Consider the following 21,423-nt stretch of genomic DNA (forward strand, 5'->3'; position numbering starts at 1 on the left):
CTGTCATATGTGAACACTTTGTCGAGAAAAGGAAATCTTAGGCTAGAAATAATTTTTTATTATTCTTTTTTTTTTTACTGTTTAAGTTTTGTTATTCCTCTCCCAGAGTTTAAGGGATGCCACCTTTCCCAACATGCCCTTCAGAGAGCCGTGGCCAGATGGTGGATGGGCTCCAGCTGGTCCAGGTGACTAACAAGCAAATATGTCTTAATTATTAGCAGTTGGTAGAAAAAGGATGGATTGAGTGTTTGTTGAGTGTTTGTGCCTTTTTTTTTTTTTTAAGTTGACTCCACACCAGGCCCAGAGCCCAATGCGGGGCTCGAACTCACAACCCTGTGATCAAGACCTGAGCTGCAATCTAGAGTCACGGGCTGAACCGACGGAGCCACCAAGACGCCCCATGAGTGTCTGCTCTTTAAGAAAACATCCCCAGAGTAGTAGTTTCCGGACGGAAAGATGATCACCGCCAGGACAATCCTAAGCCTCCCTAATTTCTGCTCGGGGCCAGGGAAATGGGATGTGGTTGGGGCTCCAAGGATATGGGTCCCTGGGGGCAGCCTCCCAAAGAGGAGCAGTTCCTCGGGGAGTTGATGCTGATGGTTTGTGCCGGCCTGGCACATCCCCAGGAGGCTCCATCTGAAGAGCTTCTCTTTCATCCTGCTGTAGTCTCAGAATGAAGAAAGGGGAGTCTAGATACGGACAGGCCATGCCCACCTCACGCTACATCAGAAATCCAGGAAAATAAGGTCAATGTTCTCCAGCCTCAGGGGCGGAGCCATGATCCAGTGGGTCCAGACTGCACGAAGCACTTTGGTTTCTGCCTGTTCTAAGTCATTCAGTCTCCTCTGAATGGAATGCCAAAGCCAAGTTCCGTTGGATGGACAGATGGATGGACAGATGGATGGTGAGCAATCGTGACCTCAGGTTGGCTCCTGTCACTGGGAAAACCTGTGGAAGGTGGAGGGGCAGTGTGGACATGCAGAGGCACCGTGAGCTCCTGGCACACACTAGGGCTCAGCAGGGCTGCTCTGGCTCCGGTCAGTGCAGAGTTGAGCTGTGTGGAGCTGGGCTGACCTCGGGCTTTGTACGCTCCCTCCCACAAGGAGCGCCGGCCCTGGACACCCGCAGGGTCAGACCCACAGGGCCTATGCTCCTGCCCCCGGGGGTGTCATCTGACGGGGGATTCCTGCGCGCTCGGTCCACTGCTTCGTTGGTCCCAGGAGGGAGCTGAGCAGAAGCACCTGGTCTGGGGAAGCCCATGAGGGCTGCTGGCAGGCAAGCCCACAGCTTCACAACAGATCTCTGAAGGCGAGGAGGCCGGGACCTGCCATTACCCCAGTGAACTCACAACCTCAGCGAGGTAAGCACAGTCGGTCGTGTGTTGGCTCAATGGAGAGAAGGAAGGAGGCCCGTGGCTGCCCCCCCCCCCCCGGCGCACAGCTGTCATGGAGCCCATGCCTGGAGCGGGCGCCTCTCACCCAGGCACCTTGCCAAGGGCCCTCTCTACTTCACTGCTCTCAGCAGCTCTACTGAGGCAGGGGTGGTTAACCCGTGCTGCAAACAAGGGAGCAGAGCTTCTGGTGGTTACGTGACTTGGCAGTATTTGCCAGTCAAGAGAAGGACTGGCTTTGAAGCTCTGAAGCTGTGTTTCTCCTCCCTGACAGCCGCTCATGTGAGGACTCCACCACCACACACTTTCTCTTATGTCCCCCATGGTGCCCCTCAAACTTCCATCCAAACTGCACCTCCTCTGAGGGTTCCCTTGACACAGCAAGAGGTCTTAATGGTCTCCTCAGGTACCGCAGCTGCCCCGATGACACAAAGCATTCTGCTGTGGTGACAGTCTTCCCTTAAATGTGCTACTCTGGGGGTCTGAAAGCCTAGGAATAGGGACCATCTAGCTGGACCCTACAGCAGACAGCACAGGACAGACAGCATGCACTCCTCACCACGGGAAGAAGAGGAAGGAGAAGGAGAGAAGAGAATAAGGAAGGGGGGGGATGGAGGGAGGGAGGAAGGAAAGAAGGGAGAAAAAGAAAGAAAAGAGAGAGAGAAAGAAAAGAAAAAGAAAGAAAGAAAGAAAGAAAGAAAGAAAGAAAGAAAGAAAGAAAGAAAGAAAGAAAAAAGAGAGAAAGAAAAGAAAGTCTATGGCTGTTCAAGTTAATAATTACAAACTTGCGAACATTCCTTTCCCAGGGTTGGTAACTCCCTCCCACTGTGAGCTGGGGTCTGCCCCCGCACGAAGGAAATGGAACTCACTTCCCAGACCCACCCTCTGCTAGGAGGCAGGCACTGTCTCCACCACTCAGCACATTTGAATAGGCATGGTTAGGATTCCAGTTGAGGAACTAGAGAATCTGGAGAGTAGAGAGATGCCTTGTGGATTCCAATCCAGTGACGGGGAGTGGGGCCCCAGGTCTAGCCATGGTGTCTGTGCTGAGCCCCAGCAGGGCGTGTCTGCGGGGGGCAGTGGGCCTTCCGCTGGAAACTCACGCAGTGTCCGTGGGCAGCTTTCCTCTCTGCAACACCTCAAAGGAGGCTTCTCTGGTCCTGTGCAACACTGAGTGTCTCTACCCTGTTTCAGTATTTTTTTTTTCCCCCGTTTAAACTATCTAGAAGTGATTGGTTACATGTCACCAACAGCCCCAATGGCATCACACATGATAAAGAAAATGCAATGCCATTAAAGCTGTAATAGATTCAAGCAGGCTTCTTCAGTGGATGCAAAACTGATGAGCAGAGGTTTAATAAATAATAACTATGTACATACACTCAACATTATTTGTTAATTACAAACAGCATAATAGCTTTACAACGGGTTACCCTAGCACAGCCTTAACCAAGTAATCTCAATTAACATCTCCAATAATGGGACAGACAACATGGGCCTACAGACATGGTGCTCTGAGGAGGAAGCATTTCTTCGGCAGTACTCTTACGAAAACAACAACAACAAAAACGTGACCTGCATGTAGTCCTGAGGAAGTATGCAACAAACCCAACTGCTACAAAATAACTAAGCTGAATTTTTCATGTCAAGATCACAGAGGACAAAGGAAGAGTGAGTGTATTTTCTGGATTAAAGAGAACTAAATATCCATTTCGACAGCCCAGTGCAATGCGGTGTTCTCAATTGGATCCTACAGTAGAAAAAAGGTAACTATGGTGAACATCATTGGGAAAATTAGTACAATTTGAATATGAACTGTGAATTCAGGGATACATGGATAGTGTTATATCCCCGTTACTTTTCTAGATTTGGATTCATCTTCTATGGTCTGTAAAGCCTGTCAGCCGAGAAGATGCACTGTGTTAAGACCTTTCTCTAGTGGAAATGCTGGAGATGAGAATTCTACATCTCAACCCTGAAAACTCTAGTGTGTCCATATTTCCTCTAAATTCTGCCCATAAAATGCCCTGTTCTTGCTTCGGCTCATTACAGAGCTAACAGAAGCCAGCTGAATGCTCAACATTCTGCCTCAAAATACAATTGTTTAAATCCAAATGTTTATTCAGTACATTTGCTGGCTTGACTTTCCACACATGACGGTTTTACAAATTGGCCCACCACTCCATGACATGGGCCACCACAATTTCAGCCTCCTAAGAAACTCCATCTCATTTTTCCAATCTCGTCCTCCACTCAGTCCCAGGGGGCAGGAAGCTCTCCAGATTTGTGTTATGGAAGTCCTTCTTCTACCCAGCAATTTCTGTAGCAGTTACCTACTGACCTGAAAAGGAGGTTTTGCAAACGATCCTAACATGCAATGCTGGAAAGCAATTTATTATTTGCTCACATGTCGATGGTCAACGAAAAGATGTACTGATCCCAGTGGAGCTGCTGGTCAGTGCCTTGGATCCCGGGCCACTCCCCATGCTGGGGTCAGCTGGCTTTGCCAGTCTATGACTGCTTCAGTGAGGATCGTCAGCATGACTGGAATCTGAGACATGGGTCCCTCAGCTCCCTAGAGCCCTCCATGTTACCACAGTGAATTCAGAGCTCGAAAGGAAAGCCTTTGTCATCGTGCAGGAGGGCACTTGGAAATTCACATGTACTGTGCAGCTCAGTACTCACCCCAAATTAGTCAAAATAAGTCACACGGCTATGTCCAAAGTAAAACAGGACAGAAATGAAGTTATAGGGAGTGGGTGCAGGGAGACCCCTAGTTGGGATCTTTGTTGAATCCACCTACTGTTGAGAGTGGCCTAATTAGCAATGAAGAAACAATTGCAAGTCAGGGGGAAATGCAACATTTGCACAGGGAGCACCCGGTAAATGCTGTATCTATACGGAATACAATCTTTGTGGGGTGCCTGGGTGGCTCAGTGGGTCAAAGCCTCTGCCTTCTGCTCAGGTCATGATCCTGGGGTCTTGGGATCGAGCCCCGAATCAGACTCTCTGCTCAGCAGGGAGCCTGCTTCCTCCTCTCTCTCTGCCTGCCTCTCTGCCTACTTGTGATCTCTGTCTGTCAAATAAATAAATAAAATCTTTAAAAAAAATAGAACATTTGCACAGGGAGCACCTGGTAAATCCAGTATCTACATAGAAAAAAAAAAAAAAGAATCTTGGCCTCTACCTCCCAACAAGGCATAAATTAAGTTGAATTGGACCACAGACTTGAATGTGGAAGATAAAACAAGGAAGCTTCCAGACACTTTCCCTTTGATTTATGCCCAAACTTCTGGGAGTTGCCTTTGAAAACACAAATCAGTTCATCAAAGTTCCCTCCTCTGAAACGTGAAATGTCCCTACTGTCTTCAAAATAAATTTCAATACCTTAGCTTAAATCCCTTGGAAACCTGACCTCCAGCCCCATCCCGAAGGCGAGTCCCTCCCCACGACCTCCTGTGATCGTGGCGCTGGAAAGAAAGACTGTTTCCTCCTTCGCCTGGTTGCTCTGCCGTCTCCACAGTCTTTAACAGGTGGGATGTTAATTACAAAGTCCAGAAGATATTAAGCCATTGAAACATGCCAGTGTCCCCCAATCAGGGGCAAAATTAATATCCTTGTCCTCTGTGCCCTCCTTAATTTTATTCAGAGTCATGCTGTTCTCTCCTGGCCTCTGTGAGCACCCGCTGTGACTCATACTGCCTCCCAGGGCTGGGCACCTCCTGCTTCCTGCCTGACGGACAGACAGTGCCTGTGGGGGAAGGAACCACTGGGAGAGCGTGAGGGGAGGGAGCTTGTAATCCGACAAGGCCTCAGGCTCAGAAAATGTGTAAGTTAATTTTTACTGCAAAATAAAGGAGCCGTTACAAAGGGGCATCACTGGGCCAAATACCAATCGATGGTATGACAGTGTGAGCGAGTTTCATTCTTGGTTATCCTGAACTGTCGCTTTTTCGTGGCCTTCCACTTTACAAGGCTTGCGCAAGTTTACTTATCTCTTGTAGAAAATTGTATCTCTTTCTATTTTTTTTTTAAAGATTTTATTTGTTTATTTGTCAGAGACAGAGGGAGCGAGCACATGCAGACAGAGTGGCAGGAAGAGACAGGGAGAGAAGCAGGGATCCCAGGACGCTGGGATCATGACCTGAGCTGAAGGCAGCCACTTAACCAACTGAGCCACCCAGGCGTCCCTCTATCTATCTATTTTTAAGTGCTGGCTACGTGCTCATAGAAGCCTCTTCTGTTGGCAACTACATACACCTCCACTAACCCCAGCCAGCTGAAATATATGTAAATCCATTAAAATATATAATTGTAGAGGTAATATAGAGCTTTGAACTCTGTCCATTGCTAGGGACAGGAGACAAGGAAGGCCATTAGATTCTTCACTGACCAAGTAATTAAAGGCTGACAATTGCTTAACTAGATTTTCCACTGAGTCTCTCATTTTCCTTTTCATTGAGGGGAATCAGTCCTATAAAACCAGTGCAGAGTGTCCTTCTAGACCTTTCTAGACTTCATGGCTGAGCATGGCTGGATGACTCAAGGGGACGCTTTAAACCTATACAGAACATTTGCAGAGTACGTGTCCACAGGTGCCTCTTCTGTTTACAACTACGTACACCCCCACCAACCCACGCAGCTGAAACAAGGAACGCAGGCCATGTTCGTGGCTTAGAATGAGTGAGATGTTGATTTCCTGCAGTGTTAATAGTCTTGAAATGATTTTTCAGACAACCCATGCCAAGAATTATTTATTTTTAGAGAAGTCTATATAGTATTGATATTTAACTTTGTTTTATTTTTTCCTTTATACATGATTTAAATATAGGGAAATCCTAATATTTGAGAATCTGAGATAATTAATGTCGGATTTAGATTGAGGTCTACCTTGCTATACTCATTGGTTATGATTCAAATAGTATGATTCAAATATGATCAAAGATTCAGATTGTTTTTTTCTCTAATTACTCATTTTGATTCATGGCCAGAAACTAGCCATGGGTGAGTATATGCAGAATAGAATTTAATGCTGGTGGACCCTGGGATCATGACCCACAGAAAGTGTGGACCTTGGGAGTGGGACCGACCAAGACCTGGGAGTAGGACCCACCAAGGGGATGGTGCCAAACCAGGCTCTCCTTTACTTTTTAGGTATGCTTCAAAGTCAATGCAAAGAAGCTTGACGGCTCCAGTAGAGCTGTTAGTTGGCTAAGCTGTTAGTGGAAGAGCCAGTACATGTCACTCATCTGTGGACCCAACAGCAGAGGCTGAGTTCCTGAACACCGTAGAGGAATTGCTTTGGAAACCCCAGAAACTGTTGCCTAAAAACATAGTGCTGTGCTTAGAGGCATTCTCCCTCTTCCAAAATGAAGTCTGAAGTTTTAGGACTGCTGTTTCAGAGGCCTGTCCTCCCCAGGGATTGGAAACCCACCTCGGTGTTCCACACACAGTGAAATGGGAAAGAGTGTAACCACTTGCTATGCTGCAGAGACGCTGCTGTATGCACAAAGCCCAAGAGGCTACAACTGGATCTGGAGGCTGGGTGGAAAGGGGGAAGTCAGCACAGGTGGGCAGACAGCAGCTCCATCGGAGGTTCGGATGTGGCACCACATGGCCAGGGCAGAGCCGCCACCATCACTCCGGTGTTGACCTCACAAGTAAAGCGAGCATTAACAATCGCTGCTCCGTGTTCAACTCTTGTTGGTTTGATAAAGAACAGTTCCATCAAGGAAGTGCATCTGCTTGGGGTTTTTAGATGTAAACTAACCACAAAAGCCCAAAACAAACACAGATAGACTTCATGCTTCATGTGACCGTACAGAGCTTCAAAGGACTTGAAGTGATGTTTCCATCACCATGTGTAAACCATCGGGACATTATCACATACATGGCAATTCTAAAGCACCAGTAGTTCTTGAACAACTTTAAGGGATAATTTAAAATGCCCTAGAAGATGTATAAGCCATGGATATGAATCCTGTCCCTTCCAATTTATTGCTGAAAATCAAAACTGATGTATCAAGGAAAATAACTTTTACAATATAAAGAAGTCCTGGCCACATGGATATGGGCAGAAATGGACAAGATCACACTGCATGAGCTATCCATGCATTCTGCAACTGGTTTTGAAAGAAACAAACTTTCAAATCAATGAGTTGATATGCACGTTAAGAGCACCAGAATCAGTAACCCATGTCAACAGGACCTGCGGGGAGGGAACCAGAGGGGCTTAAGTTCTGTTCACATCCATAACAGTGTAATGAAGTTGCCCAAAGAGCTGGTGCAGAGGTGCTGGGAGGCTTCGGGGTTTGGGGGGTGGGGAGGGCTAGAGGGTGACTGACGGGAAACCGGAGCTAGCAGAGAAGCCATGGGTCCCGCAGAGTCAGCCACTCAGGACAGCCCAACGGTGGTTTGGGATGGTTACCGTGGGAGAAGCCTTAACACCCGCCTTAGGGAGAGGATCACTGTACCCATGCAAATCCCAGGGTCCGTGATGGACGTGGAATAACAGGTATGGGACCGCATTTGGTAAAGCATTAAATACTACCTTAGTCAAAGTTGTTGTTGACTCATGGAGTATCCTCAGATTCTGGGGGGTAGTGCTGAAGAGCCGTGCCACCAGCAGGCTTGCTCCCCCCAGGATGCCTATGCATATGGCACCAGAGCGATGGATGTGTCGGGGAACTTAAGTCCCTTTCACTCCAGAAGGATTTTAGGTCGCAGCAGGCAGCTGGCTTTGTCCTTAGTTGGTCCAGGTGGGACTTTACAGTCCTTGCCCTGAATTCTTCCAGGTTGTGATTCCATTTTGCACTTGAAATTTTCCTGGGTAAAAGAGAAGGAGTGATGTTAATGGCATACAGTTTGAGGTCTATCAGCCAAACTTCTGATGAATACTTTCTTTTTGCACACATTTCTCATGTAATTCTGGGTTAGCCTCTTAGCAAAAGAAGAAGATGCCAGTGGCCCTGACACACCTCCAGCCTGCGATGAGACTAAGCCGATTTCCCGTCAGGTTCAGAAGCTGTGTTCTTGTATCTAGTCTACATCTGAAGGGTTCACTGTAAAATTGTTTATTAGTATGAACAAATTAGATAAGCATGGTTATAATTTACAAATACATTGAATATTTAAATTGAATTAACTTTAATATAGAATTTTGTTCCACTCAATATTAACCACACTGGTTACATTTACATAACTCAGTTGGAACCATACTAGTTGTAAATGTTGGGTAAGGTGCCTGATGAATGTCCCAGAGTCTGACAAAGGCCTGAACTGCAGACACACAGTGGCTGGCAATCTTCCCAGAGACAAACTATTATTTGATATCTAAAAACCAAGAAGTGGGGTTTTGGGAAAAGAAGTTTCCAGCCTCTGGCTCCCCTGGGACCCTCCTAAGCCCTGCAGTGTGATCAGACAGAAAAAGCAAAGAGCCATGTGTCCTGGGATGTTTAAATTAAAATAAATTAAAAATAGAAGCTCCAGGGAGCTATAAATTGGAAGAAAAACTATTCCCAGATAATAAATATTTCAAAAATCTTAACAGAGGAAGGAAAATTGCCCTACAAACAGAATTGGTAAAATCCCCTTTTTAATTTTAATATCAACCAAGGGAATTTGCAAAATCTGAGAAAACGTGCCTGGCCAAGTGTACAAGTGCTTGTGCACATGCACCAACACACACACGCATGTACCGGAAACTGGTGCCCCTGGCGGCTAGAGTGGAAGGGGAGATGCTGGGGAGAGAGTGGATGCTAGCTCTGGATGCAGGCACTCGGTGGGGAGATGCGGCTGAGTGGAAGAAAGACTGGACTCCTCAGCAGTGAGCTTTGATCTGTGTTGAACTTGTTTCTCTGTGGTGTAGCAAATACACATTTTGCTACAACTGAGGAGCCAGATGTTAAATAACATTTTCTTTTGGTCTCAGCTGAGCCCACAGAGCTAAGAAAGATCTCAGGTATGCTACATCCTGAAGATGGATGGTGAACCGTGCGTGCTGTATATGTGATAGCCCAAAACCGTTCGGAGACCCTGAACTCACTCACCTCCAAAGTATAAAGGAGACTGTTAACAATTTACAGGAAAACAGACAGACTGAGGATTTGCTGAGCAAAATTAGTGAAGTGTTGTACATTCCTTTTGCACCTTAAAACAAAAGAGAGTCTTGGAGGGAACAAGCAGACTTCTGCTGGAGTGGAGACTCAGAGCTAGCTCCCCATCCTTGCTTGGCTGGGTCTTTGTGAGCTCCAGAAACTCCCTGGCCAGGTGCCTCCGTGGGGAGAGAACTAAGTGTGTGTCTCCTGGGGACCAACACTGGGCTCTCATGTGGGCAGGTGTAAAGTTGGAAGCTGGTGGGAGCACAACTGGTGGCCGAGTGAGCAGAGACTAGTAGCAACAGCAGGTGGGACGTGATGCTGACCTGTTCTACAGCCTGAGATAGCCTGGCTTGTGCTAGGGTGTCCCGAATACTGGCCTCCTTGTGCCGAGCTGTCAGTGCGCATTCTTACGAGACACGGGCATCCCTTACTGAAATACCTGCTGCCCCAGCCTGTGTTTGCCACACATCTGACAGGCATGGACTGACGCGGCAATCTACTGGACCTTGGGCATAAGGACTGGAGAAACAAGGGTTCCACAGAGAATAAACTGGAAGAATCAACGTGGCGAAGCAGATGATATGAGGTGAAGAGAAGAGTGAACAGCTCTCCAGGGATTCAAGTTGGGTCCATGAGAGTAGGAATATCATTACCAAAATTCGAGAAATTGAGAGGGATGTGTTTGGAGAGGTTGCAGTAAGGTACAGAGATGTGCAGCAGACAGACAAGCAGGTGGCTAAGGAGGTGAGAGGAAAGCTAACTGGAAAAAAAGAAATTACCCGATTCTTAATCCATCTGTGACGCTCAGGTGACGAGAGAGCGGGGGCGGGGGCATTGTCTGAGTGTATCTTCTGTTTGTTGTACAAAGTAGAACGCGTATTACGATGTCAATCGTTACAAACGCCGCAAAGAAAATGCTAAGCATTAAAAAGGGCAAAAAGGGTGCCAGTGCTTGTAGGTGGGAAACACAGTTTAGCTGAGCCTGAAGGACGGCAGGAGGTAGGGTCTGTGTGGTCAGAGAGAGAAGCAACGTCAGCAGAAGCAGCAGGGTGACACGGGTGACACGGGAGGCGGAGGCAGGAGGCCAGGAGACGGTTCACGCTCCCAGCTGCCACTGTCTGACATGGGGCACAGGAGAGGAACCCACTGGGGATGGCCATGATGCAGCCCGACGGACAGGGGAGGGGTTGCATCTGGCACCGATTTTGATGGATATGTTTGTTTCTGGTATTCAGTGAGGGCGGAGGGGTTTGAAATCAGGGAGGTTCTCCCAAGAGCGGCAGCAAAGACGATGACAGTGGGGGAAGCGAGGCACGGCGGAGTCTGTGTCCCTTGGAGAGAGTGGCTGTGATGATCCCAGGAAAGCCAGGCCTCCTAGCAATAGTGAAGAAGCAGCCGATGGAATTGGGGACAATTTGGTTGCCGGGAAAAGGAGCAAGGTAAAGCTGAGAAAACCCAGATACTGAGCCTGGAGGTCAGAATCCTGGTGAGGAATATAGGAAGAGACAAGGAGGGAAGACCTGGGCTTCATATTCAACACGACCACGAGGCACCGCTGGGACATCCGGTGGACACCCGCCACCAGAAGAAGGAAGCCAAAGCCAAAGCTGGAAAATTGGAATTGCTCATGGAGAGGGGAGAGTGGGCGCCTCACACAGGTGCTCTCTGGCTTCAGCGCACACCGGCCTCCCCTGGGTGCGGGATGAGATTGCTGGGTCCACACCCTGAGAGTCCCTGAGCCGGCAGAGCTGGGACAGGGCCCAGGAACTGACATCTGCTTCCCAGACAACATTGTTGCCGCTTGTCAGACCACCACACTTTGAGAATCATACCTTAGACAGTCAATTACAAGAGCAGGAGCTGTGGGGGGAGACGTGTGGCGCTTCGAGAAAGCATGATTACGTGAGCAGCGGGCCCCAAGCTGAGCTCCCCGTAAGAACCCCAGTGGGGCTCGCAAATACGAAAACCAGGAACAGCCACTCCCTGCCCAGGAGAGGAAAGGCCCAGCCCCCTCCCCCTGAGACCCTGGCTGAGTTGGCCTGGTCCCAGATAGTGTCGTTGGTATTTTCAAAGCTCTCCATCTAGTACTAACATGCATTCAGTGTCGAGACATGCTGATTAAGGAGCTGAGAAGAGAAAAAATAATTTGTTTAATTTTCTTTTTCACTGTCGTGTTCCATGATTCATTGTTTGCGTATAACACCCAGTGCTCGCTGCAACACACGCTTCCTTAGTACTTATCACTGGGCTGACCCATCCTCCTGCCACCGAAACCCTCAGTATGTTTCGCAGAGTCCACAGTCTCTCATGGTTCGTCTCCTCCTCTGATTTTCCCGGCTTCGTCTTTCTCTTCCTTCTCCGAATGTGCTCCATGCTATTCCTTACGTCCCACGTATAAGTGGAAACATGAAAATTGTCTTTCTCTGTTTGATTTATTTCACATAACATCATCCCTTCCAGGTCCACCCATGTCGATGCACATGGCGGGTGTCCGTTCTTTCTGATGGCTGAGAAATACTCCATTGTAGATGTGAGTCACATCTTCTTTATCCGTTCGTCCGTTGAAGGGCATCTCAGCATCTTCCACAGTTTGGCGACTGTGGTCATTGCTGCTATGAACATTGGGGCGCATGTGCCCCTTCTTTTCATTACATCTGCATCTTTGGGGTAAATACCCAGGAGTGCAATTGCTGGGTCGTAGGGTAGCTCTATTTTCAACTTTTTGAGGACCGTCCACAGTGTTTTCCAGAGTGGCTGCATCAGCTTCATTCCCACCAACAGTGTAAGAGGTTCCCCTTTTTCCATATCCTCTCCAGCGTTTAAAAACAGAGGCAGTTAAGGAGCCCAGGACATAAATCTAATTCTCTTTTTTATTCCTCGAGGAAAAGGCAGAAAAAACATTAGCTTATAAATTCCCCAATTGGGAGGTTGGCAACTGAGATAAGAAATTGCTCCCTGTCATGGCGTCTTCAAGAGATGAACAGTAGAAAGATGGCGGAGAAGTAGCAAGCTGAGACTGCTTCAGCTAGCCGGAGATCAGCTAGATAGCTTATCTAAAGATTGCAAACACCTGAAAATCCATCGGCAGATCGAAGAGAAGAAAAACAGCAATTCTGGAAACAGAAAAACAACCACTTTCTGAAAGGTAGGACCGGCGGAGAAGTGAATCCAAAGCGACGGGAAGATAGACCCCGGGGGGAGGGGCCGGCTCCCGGCAAGCAGCGGAGCAACCGTGCACAAAATCAGGACTTTTAAAAGTCTGTTCCGCTGAGGGACATCGCTCCAGAGGCTAAACCGGGGCGAAGCCCACGCGGGGTCAGCGTGGCCTCAGGTCCCGCAGGGTCACAGAAGGATCGGGGGTGTCTGAGTGTCGCAGAGCTTGCGGGTATTGGAACGGGAAAGCCGGCTACAGAGACAGAGCCGACAGTAAGCGTGCAGCTCCGTGTTACCTTGAACCAGTCGCAGGCTCGGTGAGCTCGGAGCGCGGCCGGAGGTCAGGCAGACGGGAGTAACTGGGCGCGGTTCTCTGAGCGCGCACTGAGGAGTGCAGCCCTGGGCTCTCGGCTCCTCCGGGCCGGAGACCAGGAGGCCGCCATTAGTATTCCCGTCCTCTGGAACTCTACGGAAAGCGCTCAGGGAACAAAAGCTCCTGAAAGCAAACCCGAGCGGATTACTCACCCCGGCCCCAGGTAAGGGCGGTGTAATTCCGCCTGGGGCAAAGACACTTGAGAATCACTACAACAGGCCCCTCCCCCAGAAGATCAACAAGAAATCCAGCCAAGACCAAGTTCACCTACCAAGGAGTGCGGTTTCAATACCAAGGAGAGCAGCAGAATTCCAGAGGAGGAGAAAGCCAAGCACGAAACTCATGGCTTTTTTCCTGTGATTTTTTTTAGTCTTGCAGTTAATTTAATTTTTTCTTTTTCATTTTTTTTTTCTCGCCTTCGGGTAAAATTTTTTTTTTAACTGTTACCTTTTTCTTTTTTAACGATTTTATACTAGTTTATCTAATATATATATTTTTTCTTTTTTACATTTTTCTTAGGTGTATTCTTTTTTAAAAAATTCTTTTCTTTTCTTTTTTTTTTCTTTTCTTTTCCTTTTTTTTTCTTTTCTTTTTGTTTTTTTTTTTCTTTCTTCCTTTTTGAACCTCTTTTTATCCCCTTTCTCCCCACTCACGATTTTGGATCTCTTCTAATTTGGTTAAAGCATATTTTCCTGGGGTTGTTGCCACCCTTTTAGTATCTTACTTGCCCCTTCATTTAGTCTTATCTGGACAAAATGACAAGACGTAAAAATTCAACACAAAAAAAAGAACAAGAGGCAGTACCGAAGGCTAGGGACCTAATCAATACAGACATCGGTAATATGTCAGATCTAGAGTTCAGAATGACAATTCTCAAGGTTCTAGCCGGGCTCGAAAAAGGCATGGAAGATATTAGAGAAACCCTATCGAGAGATATAAAAGCCCTTTCTGGAGAAATAAAAGAACTAAAATCTAACCAAGGTGAAATCAAAAAAGCTATTAATGAGGTGCAATCAAAAATGGAGGCTCTAACTGCTAGTATAAATGAGGCAGAAGAAAGAATTAGTGATATAGAAGACCAAATGACAGAGAAAAAAGAAGCTGAGCAAAAGAGGGACAAACAGCTACTGGACCACGAGGGGAGAATTCGAGAGATAAGTGACACCATAAGATGAAACAACATTAGAATAATTGGGATTCCAGAAGAAGAAGAAAGTGAGAGGGGAGCAGAAGGTATACTGGAGAGAATTATTGGGGAGAATTTCCCCAATATGACAAAGGGAACGAGCATCAAAATACAGGAGGTTCAGAGAATGCCCCTCAAAATCAATAAGAATAGGCCCACACCCCGTCACCTAATAGTAAAATTTACAAGTCTCAATGACAAAGAGAAAATCCTGAAAGCAGCCCGGGAAAAGAAGTCTGTAACATACAATGGTAAAAATATTAGATTGGCAGCTGACTTATCCACAGAGACCTGGCAGGCCAGAAAGAGCTGGCATGATATTTTCAGAGCACTAAATGAGAAAAACATGCAGCCCAGAATACTATATCCAGCTAGGCTATCATTGAAAATAGAAGGAGAGATTAAAAGCTTCCAGGACAAACAAAAACTGAAAGAATTTGCAAATACCAAACCAGCTCTACAGGAAATATTGAAAGGGGTCCTCTAAGCAAAGAGAGAGCCTACAAGTGGTAGATCAGAAAGGAACAGAGACCATATACAGTAACAGTCACCTTACAGGCAATACAATGGCACTAAATTCATATCTCTCAATAGTTACCCTGAATGTGAATGGGCTAAATGCCCCTGTCAAAAGACACAGGGTATCAGAATGGATAAAAAAACAAAACCCATCTATATGTTGCCTCCAAGAAACACATTTTAAGCCCGAAGACACCTCCAGATTTAAAGTGAGGGGGTGGAAAAGAATTTACCATGCTAATGGACATCAGAAGAAAGCAGGAGTGGCAATCCTTATATCAGATCAATTAGATTTTAAGCCAAAGACTATAATAAGAGATGAGGAAGGACACTATATCATACTCAAAGGGTCTGTCCAACAAGAAGATTTAACAATTTTAAATATCTATGCCCCCAATGTGGGAGCAGCCAACTATATAAACCAATTAATAACAAAATCAAAGAAACACATCAACAATAATACAATAATAGTAGGTGACTTTAACACTCCCCTCACTGAAATGGACAGGTCATCCAAGCAAAAGATCAGCAAGGAAATAAAGGCCTTAAACGACACACTGGACCAGATGGACATCACAGATATATTCAGAATATTTCATCCCAAAGCAACAGAATACACATTCTTCTCTAGTGCACATGGAACATTCTCCAGAATAGATCACATCCTCGGTCCTAAATCAGGACTCAACCGGTATCAAAAGATTGGGATCATTCCCTGCATATTTTCAGACCACAATGCTCTAAAGCTAGAACTCAACCACAAAAGGAAGTTTGGAAAGAACCCAAATACATGGAGACTAAACAGTATCCTTCTAAAGAATGAATGGGTCAACCGGGAAATTAAAGAAGAATTGAAAAAAATCATGGAAACAAATGATAATGAAAATACAACGGTTCAAAATCTGTGGGACACAACAAAGGCAGTCCTGAGAGGAAAATATATAGTGCTACAAGCCTTTCTCAAGAAACAAGAAAGATCTCAGGTACACAACCTAACCCTACACCTAAAGGAGCTGGAGAAAGAACAAGAAAGAAACCCTAAGCCCAGCAGGAGAAGAGAAATCATAAAGATCAGAGCAGAAATCAATGAAATAGAAACCAAAAAAACAATAGAACAAATCAACGAAAGTAGGAGCTGGTTCTTTGAAAGAATTAATAAAATTGATAAACCTCTGGCCCGACTTATCAAAAAGAAAAGAGAAAGGACCCAAATAAATAAAATCATGAATGAAAGAGGAGAGATCACAACTAACACCAAAGAAATACAAACTATTATAAGAACATACTATGAGCAACTCTACGGCAATAAATTTGACAATCTGGAAGAAATGGATGCATTCCTAGAAACATATAAACTACCACAACTGAGCCAGGAAGAAATAGAAAGCCTGAACAGACCCATAACCAGTAAGGAGATTGAAACAGTCATTAAAAATCTCCAAACAAACAAAAGCCCAGGGCCAGACGGCTTCCCGGGGGAATTCTACCAAACATTTAAAGAAGAACTAATTCCTATTCTCCTGAAACTGTTCCAAAAAATAGAAATGGAAGGAAAACTTCCAAACTCATTTTATGAGGCCAGCATCACCTTGATCCCAAAACCAGACAAGGATCCCACCAAAAAAGAGAGCTATAGACCGATATCCTTGATGAACACAGATGCGAAAATTCTCACCAAAATACTAGCCAATAGGATTCAACAGTACATTAAAAGGATTATTCACCACGACCAAGTGGGATTTATTCCAGGGCTGCAAGGTTGGTTCAACATCCACAAATCAGTCAATGTGATACAACACATCAATAAAAGAAAGAACAAGAACCATATGATACTCTCAATAGATGCTGAAAAAGCATTTGACAAAGTACAACATCCCTTCCTGATCAAAACTCTTCAAAGTGTAGGGATAGAGGGCACATACCTCAATATCATCAAAGCCATCTATGAAAAACCCACCGCAAATATCATTCTCAATGGAGAAAAACTGAAAGCTTTTCCGCTAAGGTCAGGAACACGGCAGGGATGTCCATTATCACCACTGCTATTCAACATCGTACTAGAGGTCCTAGCCTCAGCAATCAGACAACAAAAGGAAATTAAAGGCATCCAAATCGGCAAAGAAGAAGTCAAATTATCACTCTTCGCAGATGATATGATACTATATGTGGAAAACCCAAAAGACTCCACTCCAAAACTGCTAGAACTTATACAGGAATTCAGTAAAGTGTCAGGATATAAAATCAATGCACAGAAATCAGTTGCATTTCTCTACACCAACAGCAAGACAGAAGAAAGAGATATTAAGGAGTCAATCCTATTTACAATTGCATCCAAAACCATAAGATACCTAGGAATAAACCTAACCAAAGAGACACAGAATCTATACTCAGAAAACTATAAAGTACTCATGAAAGAAATTGAGGAAGACACAAAGAAATGGAAAAATGTTCCATGCTCCTGGATTGGAAGAATAAATATTGTGAAAATGTCTATGCTACCTAAAGCAATCTACACATTTAATGCAATTCCTATCAAAGTACCATCCATCTTTTTCAAAGAAATGGAACAAATAATACTAAAATTTATATGGAACCAGAAAAGACCTCGAATAGCCAAAGGGATATTGAAAAAGAAAGCCAACGTTGGTGGCATCACAATTCCGGACTTCAGGCTCTATTACAAAGCTGTCATCATCAAGACAGCATGGTACTGGCACAAAAACAGACACATAGATCAATGGAACAGAATAGAGAGCCCAGAAATAGACCCTCAAATCTATGGTCAACTAATCTTCGACAAAGCAGGAAAGAATGTCCAATGGAAAAAAGACAGCCTTTTCAATAAATGGTGCTGGGAAAATTGGACAGCCACATGCAGAAAAATGAAATTGGACCATTTCCTTACACCACACACAAAAATAGACTCAAAATGGATGAAGGACCTCAATGTACGAAAGGAATCCATCAAAATCCTTGAGGAGAACACGGGCAGCAACCTCTTCGACCTCTGCCGCAGCAACATCTTCCTAGGAACAACGCAAAAGGCAAGGGAAGCAAGGGAAAAAATGAACTACTGGGATTTCATCAAGATCAAAAGCTTTTGCACAGCAAAGGAAACAGTTAACAAAATCAAAAGACAACTGACAGAATGGGAGAAGATATTTGCAAACGACATATCAGATAAAGGACTAGTGTCCAGAATCTATAAAGAACTTAGCAAACTCAACACCCAAAGAATAAATAACCCAATCAAGAAATGGGCAGAGGACATGAACAGACATTTCTGCAAAGAAGACATCCAGATGGCGAACAGACACATGAAAAAGTGTTCCATATCACTCGGCATCAGGGAAATACAAATCAAAACCACAATGAGATATCACCTCACACCAGTCAGAATGGCTAAAATCAACAAGTCAGGAAATGACAGATGCTGGCGAGGATGCGGAGAAAGGGGAACCCTCCTACACTGTTGGTGGGAATGCAAGCTGGTGCAGCCACTCTGGAAAACAGCATGGAGGTTCCTCAAAATGTTGAAAATAGAACTGCCCTATGACCCAGCAATTGCACTATTGGGTATTTACCCTAAAGATACAAACGTAGTGATCCAAAGGGGCACATGCACCCGAATGTTTATAGCAGCAATGTCCACAATAGCCAAACTATGGAAAGAACCTAGATGTCCATCAACAGATGAATGGATCAAGAAGATGTGGTATATATACACAATGGAATACTATGCAGCCATCAAAAGAAATGAAATCTTGCCATTTGCAACAACGTGGATGGAACTAGAGTGTATCATGCTTAGCGAAATAAGTCAAGCAGAGAAAGACAACTATCATATGATCTCCCTGATATGAGGAAGTGGTGATACAACATGGAGGCTTAAGTGGGTAGAAGAAGAATAAATGAAACAAGATGGGATTGGGAGGGAGACAAACCATAAGTGACTCTTAATCTCACAAAACAAACTGAGGGTTGCCGGGGGCAGGGGGTTTGGGAGAAGGGGGTGGGATTATGGACATTGGGGAGGGTATGTGATTTGGTGAGTGCTGTGAAATGTGTAAACCTGGTGATTCACAGACCTGTACCCCTGGGGATAAAAATATATGTTTATCAAAAATAAAAAATTTAAAAAAAAAAAAAAAAAAGAGATGAACAGTAGCTGGTGCGCCAAGAGCATCCGTTCCCATGTCCTGGCCCCAGACGGACGGTGCTCAAGTTCCCTGAAGATTATGCAGGAGGGTTGCCTGCTGAGGCAACCGGGAAGGTTTTGGTATTAAGGGACATGCAATGATTTTCTGAACAGACAGATGGATTTAACGTTGAACTAAATTCAATGAACATTGAGCTGACTTTAATTCGTTACCAAAAAAATGCATTTCTTGTACGCTGTGAACTATTGTTCTGCGTGCAGAATTGTTATTGTTGAGATGGAGAAGTGCTTGCAGATGATTTAGACTCCCACCCGCCAACTGCAGCATGAGAACGCAGGCCAGCCGGAGCAGCCGGACTCTGGTCAACGTGGCCAGGCCGAGAGGGTGGAGCAGAGAGGGCGCCACCAGGGCTGGTCCAGTCCACTTCGCACAGCCCCCAGGGCTCACACGTCTGCTTTCCGTCCCTGGCAAGGAACTCTTCTTCCCCCCACCCTCACAGACGGCCCGGAAAGTTCTCACTCACACACATGCACTGAAATTGAACCCAAGGAAATGAAAATCAAAGCAAGCGATTGGCAAACCAGTGAGGTGTCCTCCGTGCTGACGTTTCTCCAGCCGTCCCTGCCCTTGTGTGAAAGGTGCTCAAACAAAGAAAAATGTGTTTTGGGGAATCTGAGGTCGTGGGACCTACAAGATTGTGAATATCCAGCAATTCTGTGGAGTGCAACGGACCCCATTTCAAGCTACCGCTTTTGTAAAAACAAGACCCCCTAAATACATTCATGAAATCATTTGTATTCTTTCCTGCTAACCTACAGCTGCCTCGACAGTGCAGGGTTCCAGTTCCACAAAACGCCTGTTGCAGGGGACGGGGTTAGGAAAAAGGAAGCCTCCCCTTACAGCTCGGAGCTAGGGGTGATTCTACACGGGGGATGAGCCCGGCGAGGTTCGATTTAGAATAAGGGTTCGTCCGTCTGAGGAAAGCCACGTGAGCAAGATGGGCTGCGGGCTGCCCAGACGCTGGAAGGGCTGGTGGGCCCGGCTCGGGTCCCTGGACAGATTCCCCGCCAAGAGCTCTCTGGGCCCCAGCCAGTGCCTTATCAAAATTAGATCAGCAGCGTTGGTTCATCAACTCTAGCAAATGCCCCACACTCACACAGGCTGTGGTAGGGAACGGAGACTGCGTGGGAGGGAAGGGGTGAGGGGAAGTTTCTGTGCCTCCCGCATAACCTCTCTGGGAACCTCCAACTGCTCTAAAACAATCTACTCACAACAAGACAAACAAAAGTAAATCCTCCATTCTGAGTAAATATTACATAAAATTCATCTACTCATCACCTACCTCATATGCTGACCTCCACTGAAATCTCTTCTTTTTTTGAACGTTCATTCACTCCCTTAAGACGCAGCCATCTTATCCTCGACGTCCCTATCATTCTGCTTTGTACCAAATATCCAGCGCTTTCCACAGGGACAGAAGCTTGAGTGCGGGGCCCAGGCAGCCAAACCCATGCTACACAGAATAGTGCGTGTGCCCACACACACGCATACACACACACACTACCATTGGCCATATCAAAGCCAGCTGAGTGGGAAATATCAAACTATGATACCAAGTGGAGTTGTGGGAGATGTACTACAAAACAATATTGTGAATTGTGTGGGTAATAATTCCAAAAAACAAAATGCCCCTCAGAGAGTATAAAAAAGCATAGGTATTGAACGTATTTTCAGCTTATTCAATTGCCGTCACAAAGAGGAACTTTGAATGGCTACTGACACATGTCATTTAGTTTTTTATTTGCATTTTTTAATTTCTTTTCAACGTAGCAGTATTCATTATTTTTGTACCACACCCAGTGCTCCATGCAATCCGTGCCCTCCCTAATACCCACCACCTGCCTCCCCCAACCTCCCACCCCCGCCCCTTCAAAACCCTCAGATTGTTTTTCCAGAGTCCATAGTCTCTCATGGTTCATCTCCCCTTCCAATTTCCCTCAACTCCCTTCTCCTCTCCATCTCCCCATGTCCTCCATGCTATTTGTTATGCTCCACAAATAAGTGAAACCATATGATAATTGACTCTCTCCGCTTGACTTATTTCACTCAGCATCATCTCTTCCAGTCCCGTCCATGTTGCTACAGAAGTTGGGTATTCATCCCTTCTGATGGAGGCATCATACTCCATAGTGTATATGGACCACATCTTTGTTATCATTCGTCTATTGAAGGGCATCTTGGTTCTTTCCAGTTTGGTGACCGTGGCCATTGCTGATATGAACATTGGGGTACATATGGCCCTTTTTTTCACTACATCTGGATCTTTGGGGTAAATACCCAATCGTGCAATTGCAGGTTCATAGGGAAGCTCTATTTTTAATTTCCTGAGGAATCTCCACACTGTTCTCCAAAGTGACTGCACCAACTTGCATTCCACCAACAGTGTAAGAGGGTTCCCCTTTCTCCACATCCTCTCCAACACACGTTGTTTCCTGTCTTGCTAATTTTGGCCATTCTAAGTGGTATACGGTGGTATTTCAATA

The 21,423-nt window shown here is 45.6% G+C and overlaps 1 long non-coding RNA gene across 1 annotated transcript in view; it reads left to right on the forward strand.

Annotated features, from left to right (window-relative positions):
* The first annotated feature begins 819 nt into the window (after positions 1 to 819).
* LOC131831557 (uncharacterized) overlaps positions 820 to 21,423 on the forward strand; it is a 51,908-nt gene continuing 31,304 nt past the window's right edge. The window contains exon 1 of the long non-coding RNA XR_009353692.1: positions 820 to 1,360. This is a non-coding gene — a long non-coding RNA (uncharacterized LOC131831557). The remainder of the gene's footprint in view (positions 1,361 to 21,423) is intronic.

This window comes from Mustela lutreola, chromosome 5 (assembly GCF_030435805.1).
Source record: "Mustela lutreola isolate mMusLut2 chromosome 5, mMusLut2.pri, whole genome shotgun sequence".
Classification (NCBI taxonomy): Eukaryota; Metazoa; Chordata; class Mammalia; order Carnivora; family Mustelidae; genus Mustela; species Mustela lutreola.